Below are 23,667 nucleotides of genomic sequence, written 5' to 3'. Positions count from 1 at the left end.
ATATCCTAGATGCTCAGTAAATGAGCTTCATTTCATTTTAAGCCCTGAGTGCTGCCTCAGATCCCTGACTCCTAGACTGCCAAGAAAATTAGCAGCTAGGACTTTCTAGAAGTCTTGCCAGGAGTCCAGAGAGAGCTTGTCCTCCAGGTCCCCTTGCTCACCTTGTGAGCAGAGACAGGGGTACGTTCTCAGGCACCTGTGCCCTGCAGGGAGGGCCTAGGTCAGAAGCCGATGAAAATAACTTTGCAGCTGCCAGGACTAGTCCAAAGTCCCCAAGCGGAGTGACAAGTGAATCACCTCAACGAACGCTTAGTCACTGCAAGGTACTTTCCACACAGACACATGGAGATGGTTACCAAAGAAATGTCTGCTGGCTGCTCTCACATCAGCTCAAAGAAAATGTTGTTGTAACCTTTACTTTGGAGGGGGAAAAAATAGCATCACTTTCCCTTTTCCTTTCCTTTTCTTTTTTGGAGAGAGATTCATTGGCAACATTGTTGAAGTGGTTGTTTTTATTTACCCTGGAGAAAGTTTCCAGATAGCTCTGAATCCAGAGCTTTGTGTATGTAGCAGTCCCTTCAAGTCCTAAGCACTTAGTGTCTAAGTGTGTAAACAACCCCCTTAGAGGAGACTGTCACGGACCATCCAGATCACAGGGCCTCCCATGAAGCTCCCTGATTGCAAGCAGAGTCCTCCAAGCTTTTAAAAGTCAGAGATGGGAGGTTCAAATCCCCCTGCCCTGTATTATCAGTATAGCCTCAGGGCAAAGGATTCCAACTTCCTGAGCCTCATACTTCTTTATTAATAACAATGAAGCTTCATTGTGTGTACCCACAAGGTGGTTGTGAGAATTAGATGAGGTGGTGTGCAGAAGCATCCCCAACAATGCTTGGCATTCTCATAGTAGTTGATCAGTTAAAGTAAGTTAATGTCTCCCTCTCTCTCCTGATTCTTCCTTTGTTATTTCTCTTGCTGCCTTTCTCTTTTTAAACTCCCTCTCTTCCTTCTCTTTTCTTCCTTGCCAAACTTAGTCAACCCTCATGCTCTCCTATTCTCTCCTTTCCCCTCTGCTGTCTGCATGCTTTTTTTTTTTTTTCTCCTTCTTTTTTTGCCTTGTTTTCAAGCCTCAACCCCCACCTCCACACACACACACACTCACAGCCATCTCTCTGGCTGGTACAGCTTTGGCATAAAGCTATTGAAAGCCAGCCAAATTCTGGTTAAAAACACTGCAATTCTTGGCCAGACTTTCTCTCCTTACAAATGAGGGTGATGTTTCAGGCATGGGAAGTCTTCCCATCCATTTAGGCCCCAGGGAAAAAAATAGCAACGCCTCAGTGTGTGGCCTTAGGTGGACGGCGAAGTGGGGTTCTGGGTATTGACAGAAATAAATCTGGTGTTTCTGAAAATTGTGAAACATGCGCAGTGAATGTGTCATCCCAGCAAAAGTGAGTCAGCTCCTAGGCCGGGGCCCAAATCTGGCTGCATTTACTTTCTAAATAGAAAGTATATTCCTGGCCAGCCCAACTTAGCAAATCAGCGGTCAATGAGAGTGGAAAGACAGGCAGAAAAAGAGACATGCAAATGTATACTTTGCAAGAAGGTTACTGGAAAAATCAAATTCTCTCTCTGTGATTTAAAATAAAAAATCATTCATTTTCTTCTTTTCTTTCTATCCGGATATCTGCATCAAACTTTTCTTTTCATCATTATTTTACCCCAAACTTCTGGAGTGGCCTTCAAAAATAGGAACACAGCAAAGTTGCAACAAAGCAGCCTGGAGTAATTGGGTGCTGTAAACTTTGGGGTGAGACAGACCTCAGTTCAAATTCTGACCCCACCTTCAACTAGCTCTGTGTGTGTTGTGTTGTGTGTGTGCGTGCGTGCGTGCGTGTGTGTGCCCTTGGGAAAATTTCTAACCTCTCTGAAGATTTAATATCACTTTAATCAAATGGGAGAAATCCAGTGGAGAGTAAAGTATGTAACACCAGCAGTGCCTAGTTTATGGCAGGTGTTTGTCGTCTCTGAGTCACCTTTCTCTTTTTTAGGAAGGGAAGTATCTAGAACTCTGATGCCTCTTCACTCCCTAGTTCTCTGTCCACATGGGGTTATCTCTTTTAGAGGGTGTGAGCACCCAGAATATGGGAGCAGCAGCTTTGCCTCTTCCACTCCAGACATAGAATTTGGAGAAAAGAAGCAACACCAGGCTCAGGGCCTTCTGCCCCAGCATCATAGGCAGGCAGGGCTCCCCTGCATCCCTGGCAAGCCCAGATGCTAGAATCATGTGGCCTCCACTCTGCCAGAGGAAGTGATGCAACTGCCCATTGGCTTTGGGTCAGCCTAGAAGAAAGTGTCCTGTTACAGCGTGGGCGTGGCTGGCTTCAGGGCTCCAGTCGGGTGCCCTGTTCCAAACCTACAGCAGAGGGGCAAGCAGGAGATCCTGCCTTTGTACATAGACTGCCTGCTGTTTACCCAGCTTTGTGCACCACTATCCAGGCCCTCAAAAGGGCCCAGCCAAGCAAGTCGTCTCTGGCCCTTGGCCTCTCCCTTCCCTCTGCTCCAGCTCACAAATTGCCCTCACTACGAACACCTGTTTCCTTTCTCCCAGACCCCGTGGGGTCAAGCTAGTCTATTGACCTCATATGCATGGCAGGGATATAATTGAACTCAATTATAATAACTACATCCATTAAAAACCTATGTAATGTTCATTAAGCAGCCTAGGTAATATGCAATTAATGGCATTACCATATGAATTGTGCATTGGGTCACTAATATGCAGATGATATGTAATGTTCAGTGTATGTATTCATTACAGCACATGCTGGAAAAGCACAGCACTCCAAGCTTGCAGGTCTGTCCCAGTTAGAAACCCTTTTGATCTCATACAAATCCCTTTATAGAAGAGCCTTTTCATTCTTTGGAACATTTGCTTTTCGCCTCTTTACACAAAGATGACTATTGGAGAGAAAGGACTCTGAAAAGCTGGTTAGCGCTAGAGTCGGGTAAACTTGAGAAGCCTGTATTGGAGCTACTGCTGGAGAAGGGCCATGACCTTCAGGGCATAATTCAGGCTTCAGAGTTCTGACCTAGCCTTTGCCTGTAATTTTTCTGCCAATCACTGCCACCTCCAATGGGATGCCCGTCATCTGGGAAATGGGCATAATAGGCCTTGATGATGCCTACGTCACCAGTACATTACATAGATTCTCTCATGAGGGAGACTAACATGCTTTGGAAAGGCAGAGTGGTAAAGGCATTGAGCATCATTTCCACGAAGCTCCCAATGGAAAATTTCTTCACTAAAAAAAAGAACCTGCTCCATTCCTCCCAGCCTGCCCTTCATGTGGGTAGGTTTGTCCAATAATGCTCAGCCTTAATGAGAGGGCATCAGTGATGTCCGCCCTTTATGTGGAGTTCTCTCATAGTTTCTCTTCAGAGTATATTACTGGCATTGCCAGGGTCCTCGAGTTACCATCTCTGTTTTAAAGAATTTGGAAACAGAGGCTCTGGTGAATGAAGAGAGTTGCCCAAGTTCATGTTAGAGAGTGTCCTTGACATGAAGGAGGTGATAGAAGCTGGACAGAGAGATGTGCATCTCAAGTCCTTGTAACTGGCTTCTGACTCTGCACCCAGCCTTCACCTCCTCAGCTGACATGAACAAATTTCTGAACACTCACATCCATCTCATTCTTCTTTCTATCTGTTGTTGCCTATCAGAAAAGCCCTGGTCATCCGACCTCCAAACCATCTGGCAGTCCACACTCTGCTCTCCGTATAACATTCATTTGAGCATTCGGTGAATACCAACTCAAGACCAGGCACTGTGCTACACATGGGCTAAAAACATGAGGAACTTATGGCCCTGCTTTCAAAGAGCTCAGTGACAGTCTTGGTTCAGGCCTTGACTCCCTGTTCCTGAACTGTGGATGGCCTAATGGGTCCTTTCCCTGAATTTTACCTTTTTCCAATCCAACCTTCTTACAGCCACTGGAATGGGTTTTTTAAATCCAAAGCTGGCCTGCTTAAATCTTTTCAGGAACGCTCAATGCTTACGAAATAAAGTTGAAGCCCTTCACTTGGCATTCAAGGCCCATCAGGATGTGCCTTTGTCTCTTTGGTTTCCTCTTCTCTACCATCACCATATGCAGAAAGAACACTGGATTTCCCACCCATAAATCCTTCCCATACCTGTAGTGTGAGTTGTGGCTCCTTATATTAAGAAGTGGAACATATTTCTCTGCCTCTTGAATCTCAGTAGGCCATGAAACTGTCTTTGGCCAATGGGACCATTAGCGAATGTGAAGCAAGCAAAAGCTTGAAAGCTATTTCTTTCTGCAAGCCCCTCCAGCCACTATGGTTACTAACCTTAGCTAGACTCCTTAAGGATAAGGCCCATGTGGAAAGAGATCTCAGCTGAGGCCTCAAACATGTGGGTAACACCATCCCAGACCTTCCAGCAACAGCTAAGCTCACTTAGACCAGGAGAATCACTCACTTAACCCAAAAAATCATTCTAAAAAATGATAAATATTGGTTAAGTCACTAAGCTTTGAGTTGGTTTGTTATACAGCAAAAGCTAACTTACACAGACTCACAATGTGCATGCTCTTTTGTGCTACTCTGCTCTACCCCATACTGTTCCCTTCAACTGGTGTGCAGTTCATCCTCCTCCTGTGCCTGAACACATTTCTGTTCTGCTCACTGAACGATAGGCAGGGAAAGGGAGAGAAATCCCCATAGAAAGAAGAGCATAAAGCCAAGTTTGTGTTGGCTGTGCATTCTGCTCTCAATATTCTTGGCCTGTCTTACAATCATTCCTCTGGGTGGGCATACGTGCTTTTCTTTCTCATGAAAAACTGGGCATCTCGGAGCATGGACTAAAACCCACCTACTACCAAGGCTGTGCCCGCATCTGACTCATCACCATCAAAGCCCTCCTCATCCTCCTTTCTCATTCCCTCATTTTCCTCACTAGCCTGGGAGAGCACTTTGCCCAGCATGGTGCTTGGCTCACCATTAAGCTTCTTGAAAGGACCCACACCATCATCACTTCCTCCATGAAGGCTTCAACAACATCCCAGGCTAAGTTGCTCTGTGTTTCCACCCAGTGCTCCCACATCCTGTTTTGCTTATGGCTGGCACCTTGTAGGAAAAATCTGTTTACCTATCCATTTTCCACAACTCTCCATTCCCAGCACACAAACACTGTCAGTCACCAGCAGGCCTTCTCTATCTTTGTGTCTCCATGCAGTAGAATCAAAGAAAGAATTGGTTGGATTAGTTAATCCATCACCAAGGGTGCACAAGGGAGCCATGGAGAATTAAAAACAAGCAGCTTCGAGTCAGACAGCTCTGAATGTAACCCCTTTTATTTACATTTTCAGGTAGAAAATTACTTAAACCTTTAGATTTTCAATCACCTCATGTGTGAGTGATGTCAATCAAGGAAAGTGACTGAGACAAGTCTCAGTCATTTTAGGTGGTTTATTTGCCTAAGTTAAGGATACCCAGGCTGGGCGCAGTGGCTCATGCCTGTAATCCCAGCACTTTGGGAGGCTGAGGCGGGCCGATCACCTGAGATCAGGAGTTCGAAGCCAGCCAGGTCAACACGGTGAAACCCCATTTCTACTAAAACTACAAAAAATTAGCTGGGCATGGTGGTGGACACCTGTACTCCAGCTACTTGGGAGGCTGAGGCAGGAGAATCGCTGGAACCAGGGAGGTGGAGATTGCAGTGAGCCAAGATCATGCCACTGCACTCCAGCCTGAGTGACAGAGCAAGTCTCCATCTCCAAAAAAAAAAAGATACCCAAGAGATAGGTCTATGCCTTTCTCCAAATATGATTTTGAGGGCTTCAATATTTAAAGAAGAAAGGGTGAGAAATTGAGAATACACAATTTTCATGTGAGAGGCGGGGAGGGGAAAACAGTCATTCATGCCTTAGTCTGGCTCAGTGAATCTGCATTTTTATGTAAGATAACATAGACAATAGGGCAGAGGAAACAATCAGATATGCATTGGTTTCAGGTGGGTAGAGGGATGACTTATAGTTCTATCCTGTATTGCCACACCTGTGAAGATAAGCTATCTATTTATTAACAAATTGCCACATTGAGCTTTAACAGAAATGCTTTAGGGTAAAGATCTTGGGGACCACCGGGAATTTCCTTGTAGCTTTTCATCTTTATGTAGCTTTTCATCTTTGTACCCATCTTATTTAGGAACAAAACTTGGAGGCAGGTTTGCATGACCCAGTTCCCAGCTTAACTTTTGCCTTCAGCTTGGTGAGTTTGGGGTGCCAAGATTTATTTTCCTTTCATGGTGAGCATTGTCTAAAAGATCATTGACCCTTGAACAACGTAGGTGTTGGGGCACCAGTCAAAAATCTGTATAATTTTTGACACCCCAAAAACGTAACTATTAATAGCCCACTGTTGACCAGAAGCCTTACCAATAACATAAACAGCCAATTAATACATATTTTGTATTTTATATGTATTAAATACTATATTCTTGCAGTAAAATAAGCAAGAGAAAAGAAAACATTATTAAGAAAATCATAAGGAAAACAAAATATATTGACTATTGACTGAGTGGAAGTGGAGCATCTTACAGGTCTTCATCCTTATTGTCTTCACATTGAGTAGGCTGAGGAGGGAGGAGGAAGAGGAGGGGTTAGTCTTGCTGCCTCTTGGTGGCAGAGACAGAAGAAAATTCACATGTAAGTGTGGGCAGAGGGATGTGCGCGGCTCGAACCCATGTGGTTCAAAGGTCAACTGTAATCCTTTCCTCATGAGATGGTTTTGAGGATTCATGAGATGGTTTTGAAGACTCATGAGAGATTATAAGTAAAACTCCACACTCAAAAGCTGGCACATGGGCGAGATTCAAGCCAAGTTCTGGACATCTTCTCTCTTCTCTCCAACTACCCACAAGTTCTCCTGCCCACTTTAATTTTTGGCTCCACCCCTGGCTGTTTCCCTGGATCACAGAGATGTCTTTCCCACACCACATGGGTGTCCTGAGCTGGGAAGAAATGGAGCATCCCCTCTGCTCAGCACCCTCTTGGAGCCTGAAGTTTATACACTTTATCTTAGCTTCCTTCTCCTTTATGAAGAGAAATAAGATGAGGCCTGCTGGTGTGGTTTATGAACTGTAACTCGGGATGCAAATTTTCACTGTTACCTTTCCAAGATGAAACAAAGGCTTTCAGCTCTCACCTCTCCTCTCCTGACCTCACTCTCCTGGAGTCTATACTTGCAGATGGCAAAAGTCTCTGGCCTGGTTTGGTATTAGAAATGGTGTTAAAAGAAGAGGGCTACTCCATCCTCATTCATCCCATTCATTCATTCTCTCTCACACACACACTCTTTGATTCATTCATTCATTTATGCGTTCTCAACATAGGCATGGAGCATGTGTTTTCTGTGCCAGGCTCTGTGCTGGGAGCAGAATGAAGAAGCAAATATGACTCAGTTGGTCTCTTCCCTGAAGGAGTTGAGTCCTCTGTTGACTTCTCTGTTATGCGTGTGTATGAGAAGAGATGCAGGTCATCACAATGTGCAGTGTGTCTTACGAGCCTGCCCCAGGACACAAAGGTAGAATCACCTTTTCCATGAAGCTAGAGTGTGAGCATGAAGTGCAATCGACAGGGACAAGTGCAGAAAGTACATTGGATTGTGGCAATTGTGAAGGGCACTCCAAGGAGCTCTGTTTTTTGCCTCGGGCAAACAGGAGCCACTGAAACCCTTAAAACAAAAAATAAATGGGAGCACTTTCTAGTTACTTCTTCAAATGCAGCTTGATCTGCTTCCCAATAGTTATTCCCCAAGAAAGTAGGAATCAGAGCAATTCTACAAAGCATTCCTTTGTATGGCTTCAGCAAATTACTGTATCGTTTTGAATCTCAAAATAGGAAACACCAGAATTACTGACTTCCCTCACTGAGTGGTTGAGCCTTTCAAACGGTTCTAGCTAAGCAGTTAAGTGTGTAGTCTCAGGGATCAAACTTGGTTTGCCAACTCTGTTGTTCTGGGACCACTCAACTGTTTAAATCCCCAGTTCTCCCACCTGTAAAATGAGCATGATCACATTTCCTTCATTGTTGTGTGAATGAAAAGGGATAATGCAAGTAAAAAGATTAGCACAGAGCAGGGCATGGTGGCATGTGCCTGTAGCTCAAGCTACTTGGGAGGCTGAGGGAGGAGGATCACTTGAGCCCAGGAATTTAAATCTGCAGTGAGCTATGATCATGTCACTGCACTCTAGCCTGGGTAACAGAACAAGACCTCAACTCTAAAAAAATTTTGGAATAAATACATAAATAAAAATACATTTTTTTTTTTTTTTTTTTTTTTTTGAGAAGGAGTCTCACTCTGTCGCCCAGGCTGGAGTGCAGTGATGTGATCTCGGCTCACTTCAAGCTCTGCCTCCCGGGTTCACGCCATTCTCCTGCCTCAGCCTCCCGAGTAGCTGGGACTACAGGTGCCCGCCACTGCGCCCGACTAATTTTTTGTATTTTTAGTAGAGACGGGGTTTCACCATGTTAGCCAGGATGGTCTCGATCTCCTGACCTTGTGATCCACCCGCCTCGGCCTCCCAAAGTGCTGGGATTACAGGTGTGAGCCACTGCGGCCAGCCATAAACATAAATTGGAAAAAATAATAATAAATAGGCCAGGCTTGGTGGCTCATGCCTGACATCCCAGCATTTTGGGAAGCCAAGCCGGGCGGATCACTTGAGGCCAAGAGTTCGAGACCAGCCTGGCTAACATGGTGAAACCCCGTCTCTACTAAAAAATATAAAAAATTAGCCAGGTGCAATGGCTCATGCCTGTAATCCCAGCTACATGGGAGGCTGAGGCATGAGAATCCCTTGAACCTGGGAGATGGAGGTAGCAGTGAGCTGAGATTGGGCCACTGCAGCCCAGCCTGGTCCCAAATAAATAAACAAATAAATAAATATTAAAAAATAACGGTTAGCACAGTGCCAGCACGTAGTAAGCACACAATACATGATATTATTATCTGTATTAATTGATAGGATAACTCCCTGACACGTGCAACTCTATCAGAACGGCAAGTTCATTCCATGTTCTTGCCTCACACACTCCCAAAGGTCTCAGGGACCACACAGATTCCAGGCCCATGTAGCGCCCCCTCCCAGAGCTTCATATTTTGAGAAGGAAAGAACTGCCAAAGAAAAATCCAACTGCGTGCTTTTCCTATCAAAGAGAAAAACAAAAAAAATGCAAAACACTTGCCGGAACACACCAGTTTTCTTCCCGGAACTTCTTCAAATTCTATGGGCCTTTCCATCATATTCCTGGCCTATGTCTGCCACCAGGATATTTCCCGGCAGATATTGCTGGTGCCCCCAACCAGGCTCCGAGGAGAAGGAAAGGAAGGTCCTGCCAGGTACAGACGTGCCCAAGGCAGAGCTGTGCTCATCTTCCGGGCCTTGTTGGCCTGCAGGGAAGGCAGAGCAGGCTTTGGGCTGCATCCAGAGTTCTCAGGAAGAAGCCCTGTTCATCTCCAGAACAGGAGACCTAAGGCTTTCCCACCACCCTGGGCATCCTGCCACCCTGCTCCTCTGGAGAGAGAAGCTCCTATGATCAACCAGAGCACCCATCGCTTCCCATGCCTCCTGGCCTTGTTCTGCTTTCTCAACTGGGAAAAGCCAAGGCTTTGTGCAAAACCCTCTTTGAGCCCTGGAGAGGGGCACTTAATCCTCACAGTGCAGCAGGAATTGGGTGCTGGACCCATTGCTGGAGCTCCCTGAGGGCAGGGGCTGCTCAGAGTCATCACTGCGTGATGGGAGCTGACAGCAACCCTCCTAGCACAAATGAGGTGCTTTGAAAATGGTAGCTGCTTAAGCAGCTTATCAAGTTCTGGAGCAGTTAGATGGAGGAAGCAGAAGAGATCGGCCCTCAGTAAGTAGCAACTGGCACTAGGTGCTGTATTTTCTCATTTAATTCTCTTGCTAACCCTGGAGCTATGTCTTCGTAGCTCCACTTTGTAGACAAGTAAATTGAGGCTTAGAAATAACTTGACCCAAGTTGCAGGAGTAGAAAGTGGCAGCACTGGAACAAAACCAGGTTTTTCTGACCCCAAGGCTCTTTCCCATGAAAGCCCCTGCCTCTCTGGAAAGGGAGATGTCTCCATGTTGACAAGCCTGCGGCCTGCAGACCTTGCCCACAACACTATGCCAGGCATGGGGAGGGGGACTGAGTTCTGACCAGGAAGGCAACGCAGGGAGAAAATGCAGAATGACGACAACAGCAAGTGGCATCGAGGAGCTGGGAGCAGGAACGGGCAGAGGGCATGGCACGAATGTGATCTGTGAGTCTGTGCAAAAGGGCTTTGGACATCCAGGGCCACAGAAATGCCAGGCACTAACTCCTCTCACCTCTTTGGAAGTCAGGAAGACTCTACACAGGAGGGACCTCTGAAATCCAGATAAATTGAGGGAGTAAAGGAATAATAACAAAAATCAGAGCTGCCATAAATTACCTATGCTGTCCAGAAATTCCACTAGGTACTGTAAATACATCATTGCATTTAATTCGCAAAACTCCAAGAGGTGAGAGTTATGATTCCCATTTTACACATGAGAAAATTGGGGCTCAGGTCAGGTCACTGACCCATAGCTGGCAAGTGGCAGTCAGAATTTGCACTCACATTTGACTGATTCCAATTCCTATTCAAATTCCCTATTCATAAGCCCCAAAGGCTACAGACACCAGGCAGATTATGCAAATGAGGAAAGCAGGGTGGGCTTAATAGGAAGAGGTGGAGAGAGCAGAAAACCGCAGAACACATGCTTCATCTAAAGGGGCAGCTTCTCCTCAGCTTCAGCTTCAGCCAACTCTTGCCATTTGAGAATGTGGACCCAGTGTGGCCAGATCTTTCCATGTCAAGATAAGCCAGAAATTATTTATATTTCTGGGTGTAAAATCTGATTTTTAAATACTGAAGAATAATGTTTAAATTGTTTAAACACATAGAAAACTAAACAAATCCTGTCTGAAAGACAGATATGGCCTCAGGTCAACATTTTGCAATCTCTGTTCCGCAATGTGGGGTGGCAGAGGGCACCCCATCCCTACAGATGTCAAGCATACTCTGAACAACAGACCCCAGGGGATGGTGGAGAAGCAACTGGAGGGGGTGCTGCTGAGGACGGACCTGGTAGCCTTTAAGCTTCCTTCAAAAGTTTGAGACCAGCCTGGCCAACATGGTGAAACCCTGTCTGTACTAAAAAAAATTTAAAAATTAGCCAGATATGGTGGTGGGCATCTGTAATCCCAGCTTCTTGGGAGGCTGAGACATGTGACTCACTTGAACCTGGGAGGTGGAGGTTGCAGTGAGCCAGGATCACCCCACTGCACTCCAGCATGGGCTACAAAGTGAGACTCTGTCTTAAAAAAAAAAAAGATTCCTCCAAAACTTGAGACTGCGTGAATCCAGGAACTGGCAGAGTGGAGATGGGCGGGATCCCTAAGCAAGGTGAACACTATGAGCAGAGGCGTGGAGCCAGGAACAGTCCTTTCGTCTTCATTCACTCCCTATTCTGAAAGCCTTCGTGTCCTCCCCCGTCTCCTCATTTTGGTGATGGCTCTGCCCTAAATCTCTGGCCTAACCATCAGTTGCAATGGTTCCAGGAAAAGGCACCCTCACCGCTTCCTAGACCTGCCTCCAGATCGCTCTCCACCTGCCTCAGCCCTGCCTCTCCTCTCTGAGACACCTCTCCAAACTCTCACCTTATGCGTAATCTTAGCTACCCAACTCAGGTGACCCAGACGATGGTGGCCTGCCATTTGTCTTTTCTCTTCCAGATAATCCACATGCCCTGAATATTTATTCCCCAACTACTCATTGCACCCCCACTGTCTGTAGAGCTCTGTGCTAGGCACGCAGGGTGCCGCTGGGAACAAGACAGATACCATTGTCTAGTCCAGTGCTGGCCATGCGGGGACTGCTCAGCAAAGACTTTTGCTAAATGGAAACAAGTGATGATAAAGTGGAAAGAGTTTTGACCTCCCCCATCTCTCTGGCTTCAAGACCCTGCATCTCTTCACCCTACAGACACCCAGTCCTGTCGATCCTACTTCCTTACGATCTCTCCCAGGCATTCAAGGAGGCACAGTGGGGAAAAGCCCTGAGGATCCGAGAAGAAGGTAGTTACAGGTGGCATCTTTTCTTTTTTTCTAATGTTCTCACTCCCCCACCCACCATGGCAAAGGCCCCACTTGCAGACACACTCCTCCTGAAGTTGGAAGCTGGCCTTGCCTCTGCTATGGCAGGCAGCCCTGAGTCAGCTGCCAGGACCCGGGGTGGAGTACAAACAGCCCCAGGCCCCTCCAGGCAGACCAAGAGCCAGCAACTCACCCCCTGGGCGCCCAGCCAGGTTTCCTTCAAGCCAGGGCCTGAGCACACGGACCCTAATCGGCGAAACCCCCCACCCTTCCTTTGCAAACACCCTTGTGGTCAGCTCAGGGCGGGCCGACAGGCAGAGTGATCTACCCCGTGCTCCCTGAAACGCTCCACACTGAGAGAGCTGGCGCAGGACCGCTCAACCCTGGCCAAAAGCAGCCCGGCCATCTGAGAAGGGCTGGGAGCTGCCCTCCGGACAAGGAACGGAGCTCTGGGATCTGAATAGACGCTGACTCTGGTGGACTCTCGCCTGCATGTCCTCCAGTCCTCTGCTCAAAGCCCTGCTCCCACCTACTGCGATTACACACATACACCCCAGCACCCCTGTTTATGCCCCTTATCAGGTTTTTTTTTAATAGGATTAAAAATTTTTTTTTGCCATTTGGCATATCATAATGTATATTATTCATTTGTGGGAAATTCACTAGGATGAAAGTTCTATGAGGACAGCAAGCTTTTTGTTCTATTCCCTACTATATCCCATTTCTAGCTGCTAATAGGTGCTCGGTAAACATTTGAAGGAGGAGGAAGGAAAAGAAGGAAGAAAGGGAGGGTGTGAGGGAGAATCTTTAGAGAGAGTAGGTCTGGTTAGCCTTCTTCTCTTCCTGGCTGGCATCTCTCCTTCAGAACTACCCCAGACTGGTGGCCTTATAACCTTTTGGAGAAATGACTTTAGCAGCCACTTTTTAAACTTCTATTTATCCCATTTATCTGGGGCTCACTCTGTGTCAGGCAGTACAGATAGATGATCTCACGTGATCTTCTCAGCAACTCTGAGGTCTGTGTCATTGCTGTGACTCAGGCTTTCTCAACCTCAGCCCTAGTGACAATCGAAGCCAGACAGGACCCTGTTGTGGAGGGCTATGCTGTGCATTGCAGGACATGTGACAGCATCCCTGGCCCCAACCCACCAGATACCACCAGTACCCTTACTCCTAGTGTGACAAACAAAAATGTCTCCAGACATTGCTAAGTGTCCCTTGGGGTGGCAGGCAAAATTGCTTCATTTGAGAACCTCTGTGTTAACTCCACAAAGGGGGAAACAGGTTCAGAGAAGCTAAGGAAGTTGCTGGAGGCCATGACAGAGGAAGGAAGCCCACCTAGGTCTGCCTTGCTTCAAAGCCAGCGTTCCCTCCATTCTGCCAGGCCATTCTCCCTCGGCAGGCAGGGCTCACAGACCAGAGAACTATTACTGGCAAGACCCAGAGGTCTCTGCCTAGCCTCTGCCCAGCCCCTGCCTGTGTCCCAACGACGACAGAGCGACGACAGTGCAAGAAGAGCCTTCCCCAGCAGCCGCCGCTGAGTTTAAGGCCAAGCAGCTTGAAAAACACTTACTCATACTCTGGCCATGACGGGGAAACATCACCAATGATAAATCATATCTCTTAATTATCTGTGATTTCTGAGGCCGGCCAAAATTTCCTTTTCATGACAAATATTTGCTCTGAGATTTCTTTTCCCCTGAAAAAGAGAAGCAATGCAAGGAGAGCCCTAGGGCTGGTCTCCCAAGTGGGAATCCCAGCGTCTCTGATCAGCCCTCTTGTCCCACCCAAGCTGTCTGGAGCTGGGTTCCTGCCTGGGCATGCCTCTTCCCTCCACGCTCCAAGTAGTAAAATCCCCAGGTTTCTGTTTTGTTTTGTGTTTTTCGTTTTCTTGGAAGGGTGCCTGAATTGGAGATGTTTACTCACTTAGATGAGACCTATTTGAAATTACTCTGAGGGCGGGAGGAAGACAGAAAATAAAAGGGCATAGGGCCCAGGGTGAAAAGGCCAGGGTTCGAGTCAACTTGAAACTGCTGCAGGAAAATTTATTCCACCAGTCTAGCACCTCTTGGCATGATAAGGAGAGTGCCCAGTCTTCTCAGCCCCCATACCTTCTGGCCCTTCACCCTGCGGGGCTCTTTCTAGCTTCATCTTCCCCACTCTTCCCTTAGGGTGAGCCCATTTACTGGCTTTTAAACATGATTTTTCACATGTTTTTGTCTTTGCAGTGAATGCTTTTCCCTATTTTCTGCCCATAAAACTCCTATTCCTCTTCCATAACCCGATGTAAATGTCCCTTTCTTCGCCAATCCTTGCCCCACCCCAGGTAGAATTCATCTCTCCCTCTCCATGATTCCTCAATAGTTTACACAGACGTCGATTTTCCTTGGTTTATACTCTCTTGGAGATATGCATGTACCAGGCCTCTGGAGTCCAGGGGAAAAGCTGAGTGGGCAACCAGAGCAAGCCAACTGCCACTGGAGACAGAAAAAGACATTCAGGTTATTTCACTCCAGGGCTTTCCTGTCCACCCAGCTTGGTTTTCCCTGGTCCACTAACATGTATGACTGTCCTGGGCACATCTTCCAGAAGAAATTGCAGAAGAGTTTTGTAGCAGTCAGAAACTCTAATCCTATTTTGTTCTACATTCTGAAGCAGGTGACATGGGCCACCACGTTCTTCTCTCTTTTCCTTCCTTCCTTCCTTCCTTCCTTCCTTTCTTCCCTTTCTTTCCTTTTTTTTTTTTTTTTTTTTGGCAGAGTCTTGCTCTGTTGCCCAGGCTGGAGTACAGTGGCATAATCTCAGCTCACTATAGCCTGAACCTCCTGGGCCCAAGCAATCCTCCCACCTCAGCCTCCTGAGTAGCTAGGACTACAGCCATGCACCACCACACTCAGCTAATTTTTTAATTTTTGTAGAGATGGGGTTTTGCTATGTTGCCCAGGCTGGTCTCAAACTTCTGAGCTCAAGGGATCCTCCTGCCTTAGCCCCTCAAAATGCTGGGATTACAGCCATGCACCACCATGCCAACCGGGCCACCACCATGTTTCTATGAGAACATTCTGGGTTCTGGTTACACTCATGTGCCATTGTCATGGAGCTAGGCTCATTGAAGGCACTTGACCATAGTCAATCTCAATCTCTCTCCTCTTGGCATAAAAATGTGGGGTGAGCAGAGTGGGGTGCCTGGTCCTGGCTGAAAGAAAGCAGAGAGCTGATATCCATCTCTGCAGGTCAGCCTCCCACTACAAATTCACAGCCACCCTACTGACTACCGACGAGCTCTGCTGAGACTCAAGGATGCTTCTCTTCTGCTCCAGTCCTAGTGATGAGGGAAGAGCAGGTCAAAAGGCCTGCCTCAGCTGCCCAGAGCCAGCTCCTGTCCTTCAACAAATCCTGAAGTGCCACAACTTATCCCCAGAGAGTACCATCATACTTCCTTTGACTTGCGCTGCCAGTGAAAACCAGCATCTGCGGTCCCTTGCAGAAGCTGGGTTGCAGTTCGTCTGCAGAGCTCTGCTTGGCAGGCAGGCAATGATGTGGGTCAGCTGGAGGTAGCACAGTGAGGCACCCCTACTCCATTATCTCCCCAATGTCCTGAGTTTATAAAACAGCAAATAGATCTGGAATGTCACCCCAGTACAATCATTCAGAAAGTGGCTTCAGGACCCACCCAGGGATTACCAGACTGTTATGTTTTAATTAACGGCAGGAGATGAGACCAAGGATGAGGGTGGGTCAGTAACTTAGGGATAGGCAGCAGCAAGCATTGAATGTCAAAGTCAGGAGTTTGGCTATTAATTGTATAAACAGTTTGCAGCCAGAGGAGTGGCGAATTCTAGCCTGTCTCAGAAGCTCACCCAGATGCAAGTGGAAGACACACTTCCAAGGGGGCAATGCTGGAAGCCAGGAGATAAGAGAGGGGCTGTTGCTGCTGCCATTAGGAGAACTGCCAAAGCCTGAGTTGCTGAACTGTGGAAACTGGGAGGAAGGGGCAAATTCAAAAAGCCTGAAATCCATAAAATCAACAGGACTTGGTCATTTATTAGACTGGTGGTTAAACAGAAAGAGTCATCAAGATGAGTGCCCGGGATCAGGTAACTAGTTGGGTGGTGATAGCATTAGCCAGGGCAAGGAATCAAGCACACAGGACCATTTGTTGGAGACGGAGGAGGTGGGGAGGACAATAGAGAGGTCAAGCATGTTGCTTTGGGTCTATTGAGTAAAGGCCCCTGGCAACATCCAAGTGAATATGAATATATGGGCCTAAACTCAGGGAAGAAGTTGAGGATGAAAATACAGCATAGAAGTTGTTAAATCTATAGAAAAAGATGCATCTGCCTAAGGAGAGTGTATGGAAACAGAAAAGAGGAGACCTGCAACAGAGCTGTGTGAACTTGCAGCCAGTCAGGAAAGTCAAGAGAAGAGAGAATCATGCAGAGAAGAAAAGATACTCAGCAAGGTAAGAGGCAGAGGTAGGAGACAAGGTGGGATTCTCATTAGAACTGAGTTAAAAGCAGCTAGTACAGCACCTGGCACATACAAAGTGTCCTCAATATTGGCAATTTTCTACCCAACTGGCAGGAATGTGAACAATAGTAACTGTCATTGAGTTATTGAACTTTTTTTTTTCTTTTTTGTGACGGGGTCTTGCTCTGTCACCCCGGCTGGAGTGCAGTGGTGCAAACAGGTCTCACTACAGCCTCTACTTTCTGGGCTCAAGAGATCCTCCTACCTCAGCCTCCCAAGTAGCTGGGACCACAGGGGCATGCCATCATGCTTAGCTAATTTTTTTATTTTTTGTAGAGATGGGAGTCTCACGATGTTCCCCAGGCTGTCTCAAACTCCTGTGCTCAAACAATCCTCCCTACCTTGGCCTCCCAAAGTGCTGGGATTACAGGCGTAAGCCACTGTGCCCAGCCATATAGAACTCTTACAAGGCCAAGTACTAAGCATTTTCCCTAAATAGCTTATGCATCCTTCATAGCCTATTACTGTTGTCCCCATTTTCAAGATAAAAGGAATGAAGCACAAAGACGTTCATAAGTGTAGGTAACACCCTAGTCTATAGATGGAGAAGCCAAGCCCAGGGTGACGATGCACAGTTCATTTCAGATAAGTGGCCTTTGAGCACATGGTAAAGAAGCAAGCACAGTCCGCAGGTCCAAACCCCTGTTCCACCTACCAGTTGCTGCTGCCTCTGCAGATTTTCTCCGGCCCTGCTGGGGCGTCCAGAGCACTCAGCACCAAACTGTACAGCACATCTTGACTCCAAGTCAAAGGGCCTAAAAAAAAAAAAAAAAAAAAAAAAAAAGCCTCCAAGATCTCCTGGCTGCCAAATTGTGATTGCAAAACTACTGATGATTTAACTGTAAATGAATCTGAAACATACGGACTGAATTTCTCTTGAACTACGCATTAAAATGCTCATTTGATGAAAACAAAGGCCCTGTTGAAAAACTGTAAAGAAAAAAAGAAGAAAAAAACAAGGTGGTAAATACGTGAGATTCAAGGGGGTATGGAAAGTGAGGAGCTGGCAGAGAGAGAACACTTTTGACATCCCCTAAGTGCAAGGCAAGTGAGAGATTTTATAAGGGGACTGTGAATTTCTTCTGCCTCTCCAAGGGGATACAGCTTTGCTGGCCCTGACAGCCATGTGGGGGTGTCCAGTGACTGCTGAGGTATGGCAGCTTAAGAAAGAGAAAACTCTATATACGAGATGCTTATGTACGTCTGTGTGTGTGTGTGCAGGTAACTGGAAAAGCTGGAAAAGGAGAAATATATATATACGTATATATACATATATACATATATACACATATATACATATATACATATATACGTATATATACACATATATACATATATACATATATACACATATATACATATATACATATATACATATATATATACAGTGTGTGTGTACGTGCGTATATATCTATTTATATGAACCATCTTCGCTGTATATAGATATAAAGATATATAAATATATTTAGGAGCTGGAAATACATAGATATATAGATATCTTGAGAAATAACCATTCTATGTATAAAATTTAAAGTGATAAATATAAATATTATACTTACTTTATGTACAAATAATGTCAAGCTTAGATGTTTCATATATTCAGAATATGCATATTCTAGAAATATCTATGTTAAATATATATGCTAAGTATGTATCTTTAAAATATATGTACTATATCTAGTTAAATATATCCATGTGTATTCCAAAACCCCAAAAGGAAGGACAATGTGCAGGAGAGCAGTGGGTGCTCACAACCCTGACCTAGCTCCAATCTGATTCCCTGGATGTTGGGAAAAGGCCAAAAATCACTGTTCGGATTTTTTAGGAGCTGTGCTTCCAGTGGCCTCTGGTCCAGTCTGTTCAACTCAGGATGGTATGAGCAGCGGGCCCCGTCAGCAGGCCTGAGCTGGACACACGTGACACCAGTCACCATGCAGAACAAGGAGTTACTGCCCTTGAAACCCACAGGTCATCAACATCTTTGCATCTGGCCTCTTCTATGACAGGGTATTTTCCAGTCATCCACTGCCTGCATCTTTCTCTCCTGGAAGTCACCGTTGCCAACTGAAAAATTCCAAAGGGGTGAAGAGAAACCCCTCTCTGAACCTAAATAAAAACAGAGATCGCCTTTGCCAGAGAAAGGCCACCTGCTCAGAAGCTCTGATTTCAAATTATGAAGAGCCGAGAGCCACAGTCCAGGCTTAGGAGTGATGCTGGTAAATGGTGGTGGTGGTTTCACTTTGTGTTTTTCCTCCGCAGTAAATTCTACTATCCTGTTCTATTTTCTTTCCTCCCCCAACCCTTTGCTTGGTGCTGTTAGGAAGTAGTTTTGGGAAACACTTGTTCAAAACACAACAGCAGAAAACGTGTGAGCTGCCAATAAGTTTTTCAAAAGAATTATTTGGCAGCCCTGAAACAGATTACAACGCTGGTACAAACCTTGACTGACTGCAGGGTTACAGATTTCAGAATCGTGTGTCTTCAGAAATATGCACAACAACAATTGGATTCCCTGTTGTAATGCCTGGCCCTACTAACATTGCAAAACGCTGGCCGGCAGAGAGGACAGAAACCATTCGGTCACAGCCTTTTTCCTGAGTAATAGTGGGGTCCTGCAAGCTACAACTCAGTTGTCAATAGGACTGGAAATTCCTTGACTAAACTCATATAAACTGGACCTTTCCATGCATGTCTCTGTCAACAATGACTTTCTTTTAAGAGACATCTGTCAGCAGAAGGGAATGGGAATCTGTGCCAAGGCTGCAAAGGGATGAATACACACTGCCAGAAATCTGCCAGTTCTCCTGGCACAAGGCAAGAATTAACCCTTGACAGGGTGCAGGAAGTGAGATAACCCACTGCCGAGGTCCAGAACTCTGATGCGGGAGGGAGACTGCATTAGTTCAAACCTCGGCTCTGAAACTTACTTGTTATGGGGACAACTGAACCTCTCCATGTCAGTTGTTATAGACAACTGAACCTCTCCATGTATCAGTTGCTCCTCCTGTAAAATTGGCATGATAATAATTGTCACTATATCATAAAGACAGTCTGAGAATTAAATGGGTAAACATGAGAAGGACTTGGTACAATCCCTGATATATAGTAAGTTCTCACTAGATAGTAGTTATTATTTGTGTTGCTTTTTTGTTGCTGTTAGTTTCAGCTCACTACAATTAAGAAGCTACAAAATATGCTTTGCCTGAATTGGCACTAGCAAAAATTTAAGTACAAGAAGTACAAATTCACATACAAGAAGTGTATACATGAATCCTTCTCCTAAGTACCACAGGGATATTTATTCACGATGGAGACTCCACCCAAAATGACACTATGTTCATTTTAACTACTTAACTAATACACTGATTGATTGATTCCTAATCATTTAACATTAGCATGGAGGGATAGCTACTTGAAGAAGATGCATCTCCTGCTCTGATAGGATTCTTAGTCTATTCGAAGACATAAACGTGGACAGAATGATGACACAAGACACAGTCACTCACATTCTAAATAGGAGGACCCTCAGGAGCCAGAAGAAACACAGGTCCACTGGGTGGCTACTTGTCAATTCTGGCTCTCGAAGGGCACCTTTTCCGACATTTCCTCCCACCCTCAGCCTGGTGCGCACCTGCTTTCCTCCAGCACCCACAGCCTGCAGCTGCACTCCTCAGCTACTGTGTCTCCTCCTCTGGATTGGGTGCTCCCTGAAGTCATGGCTGCTCCCAGTCTTGTCTACCATTGTATTCCCAGTGCTAGCTTACAATCCTCATTCAGAGAATGAATATATGAATGATGAGACAGGGAACGAAGAAGGGAATAAGGTAGAGTAGATTGAAGATGATAATTCTGGATTATCAGCAAGAGACCTGTTAGGAGGCAGTAATGCTGGCCTTGGACAACACGATCTGCATAGTCAAAAGACCTCAAGCAGAGAAACAACTGTCTACCTTTAGGCACACAATCAGTCTGTCTTCACTATGAAGACATGTGTCAGTGCTGAGATCTGAGAATCCCCAGGGTGAGCTAGCACTAGGCCAGAGAGCTGCTGAGCTGGAGGTCAACCTGTACCATGTTAGAGTGACAAGTGTTGGTATAATAACAGTGCCAATTGCCCATGGAAATGGGCCATCAGGAAACTAGCATAAGTATGACCCATACAAAGTAGCCTCTTAGCTTCATATTTAGAATCTACCTCCCAGCCTTTCAGCCAGTGGATACCCAAAACAGAACAGGAAAGGAAAGGAATGTTGATGATTAGAGTTCCATGATATTGCCGGTACTATTCCCTTTACATACAGTGTTGGAAGGTAACTAGTATTATTTCTATTGTATAGCTAGGGATCTTGAGGCTCAGAGAGGGCAAGTAACTTGTCTAATGACACACGGCCACTAAAACACAAGGATGGGACTTGAGCCCAGATTTTCTGACTTCAAAATCCATGCTCTTGCTTTTGAATCACACTGTCCCTCTTCTCTTACATATTATGATGGACTCACTCTAACTCCCATCACAAGGCATTTGTTTCTCAAAGGAAATCACAAACTGCTTATTTCACTATCATTTGGCAACTGCACACAGTTCTTCAGGGAAATTGGGGAGCCCGGGATGAAAATTCCACTCATGGATTATCTTAAATTGCTTGTGTTTCCTTGAAAAATGCCTGGCACTACCAACAGCTCTGGTATGGTTTCCAGCAGTGACCAGAGCCTTGTTCAACAAGGACGCTCTGATAATTGATTGGCTGTGCTCTTCCTAACATTTGACACCAACAGATGCTATGAATCTGAAGCTGCCATCTGTTCATGACACTCAGGTTTATGGGGGCCCCCAGGGATTCAACCAGCCCGAAGAATCAGCCTTGGCTCCATTAGGGCACTGCCATGGCAAATCCAAGGCACTGGAGGAATGCTAGCTTCCCAGTGGGAAAGCCTTGGCAGGCTTTGGGATTCTGGGTGTGCCCAACTGCAGAGTGGAAGACAAAGGCTTCCAACAAAGACGTCGGTCTCCAAAAGACACCAAATGTATAAGAGATGGAAGAGTATTTGGGTGGGTCAATGATATCGAGGTAGCAGAAAAAATACCAGCTTTGACCTCCCTTGAGAGACCAGGGAAATGGGGACTCTGCATCTCAAGCCCACTGAGAACATCATGCCAGCCACTGGGCTGGACACTTTACACAATTATCTCTAGTGCTCACAGCAGCTCTTTGAAGTTGGAATGACTATCTTCATTTTACAGATGAGAAAACCGAGAATCAGAAAGTGTGTTGTCCCAGGTCATCAACCTCCTATACTATACTCTATGCTAGGGCAAGGACCATCGCTGGTTTTTGCTCAGCTCTGGATTCTATACCTAGCAACAGGCATCAGGACCAGCTACATAATTTGTAGGCCTCAATGCAAAATGAAAATACAGGGTTTCAGGGCTGTTTTTTTGTTTTGTTTTGTTTTGCTTTTTTGAGAAAGGGTCTTGTTTGACACCCAGGCTGGAGTACAATGGCATGATCATAGCTCAGTGCAGCCTTGAACTCTTAGTCTCAAGCAGATCTTCCCATCTCAGCCTCCCAAGTAGCTGGGTCTACAGACATAAGCCACACCGTGCGTGGCTATTTTTTATTTCTCATAGAGATGGGGTCTCACTATGTTGCTCAGGCTGGTCTCGAACTCCTGAGATCAAGCGATCCTCCAGCTTTGGCCTTCCAAAGTGCTAGAATTACAGGCATGAGCCACCATGCCCAGTGGAAATGCAGGGTTTCTTGTCTAACAATTATTAAGAATTTCAAGATGGTAACAGTAGATCATTAAATCAAGCCTGGGACCTTCTGAGAGACAGCTGTGCTCCCATGTTTATCACAGCACTGTTCACAATAGCCAAGACATAAAATCCACACAAGTGTCCATCAACAGATGAATGGATGAAGTAAATGTGGTACATATACACAATGGAATATTACTCATCCTTAAAAAAGAAATGATATCCTGTCACTTGCAGCAACATGGATGGAACCGCAGGTCATCACGTTAAGTGAAATAAGCCAGACACAGAAAAACAAATATTGCATGTTCTCATGCATATGTTTGAGACAAAAAAGTGGCTCTCGTGGAGGTGGAGAGTAGAGTGGTGGTTACTAGAGGCTGGGAAGGGTGATGTGTGTTGGGAGGGGGAAGACGAGAAATTGTTTAATGGGTATAAAAATACAATTAGAGGCTGGGCGTGGTGGCTCACACCTGTAATCCCAGCACTTTGGGAGGCCAGGGTGGGTGGATCACCTGAAATCAGGAGTTCGAGACCAGCCTGGCCAACATGGTGAAACCACATCTCTAGCGAAAATACAAAAATTAGCTGGGCACAGTGGTGGGCGCCTGTAATCCCAGCTACTCAGGAGGCTGAGGCAGAAGAATTGCTTGAACCCAGGAGGTGGAAGTTGCAGTGAGCTGAGATTGTGCCACTGCACTCCAGCCTGCATGACACAGCAAGACTCCATCTATGAAAAAATAATAATAATAATAATAATACAATTAGATAGTCCAGGAGTGGTGGCTCAGGTCTGTAATTCCAGCACTTTGGGAGACTGAGGCAGCCAGATCATTTGAGGTCAGGAGTTTGAGACCAGCCTGGCCAATATGGTGAAACTCTGTCTCCACTAAAAATATAAATATTAGCTGGGCATGGTGGTGCACGCCTATAATCCCAACTACTCAGGAGGCTGAGATGGGAGAATCGCTTGAACCCAGGAGATGCGGGTTGCAGTGAGCCAAGATTGTGCCACTGAACTCCAGCCTGGGTGACAGAGCGAGACTCCATCTCAAAAAAAAAAAAAAAATTAGATAGAATGAATAACTTCATATTCAACAGTGCAGTAGTGCAGTAGGGAAATTATAGTTAACAATAATTTGGAACAATGGTATATTCCAAAATAGCTAGAAGAGAAGA

General features: G+C 45.8%; 1 long non-coding RNA gene across 2 annotated transcripts in view; it reads right to left on the bottom strand.

Moving 5' to 3' along the window:
- The window catches only part of LOC129047981 (uncharacterized), a 73,462-nt gene extending 55,975 nt beyond the window's left edge, over positions 1-17,487 (bottom strand). For both annotated transcript variants that reach the window (XR_010136576.1, XR_008509933.2), the window contains exon 1: positions 17,386-17,487. This is a non-coding gene — a long non-coding RNA (uncharacterized LOC129047981). The remainder of the gene's footprint in view (positions 1-17,385) is intronic.
- Between the last annotated feature and the right edge of the window lie 6,180 nt (positions 17,488-23,667).

This window comes from Pongo abelii, chromosome 13, assembly GCF_028885655.2.
Source record: "Pongo abelii isolate AG06213 chromosome 13, NHGRI_mPonAbe1-v2.0_pri, whole genome shotgun sequence".
Lineage (NCBI taxonomy): Eukaryota > Metazoa > Chordata > Mammalia > Primates > Hominidae > Pongo > Pongo abelii.
Note: the sequence above shows the minus strand (reverse complement) of the source record. Positions and strands in the feature narration are given on the sequence as shown.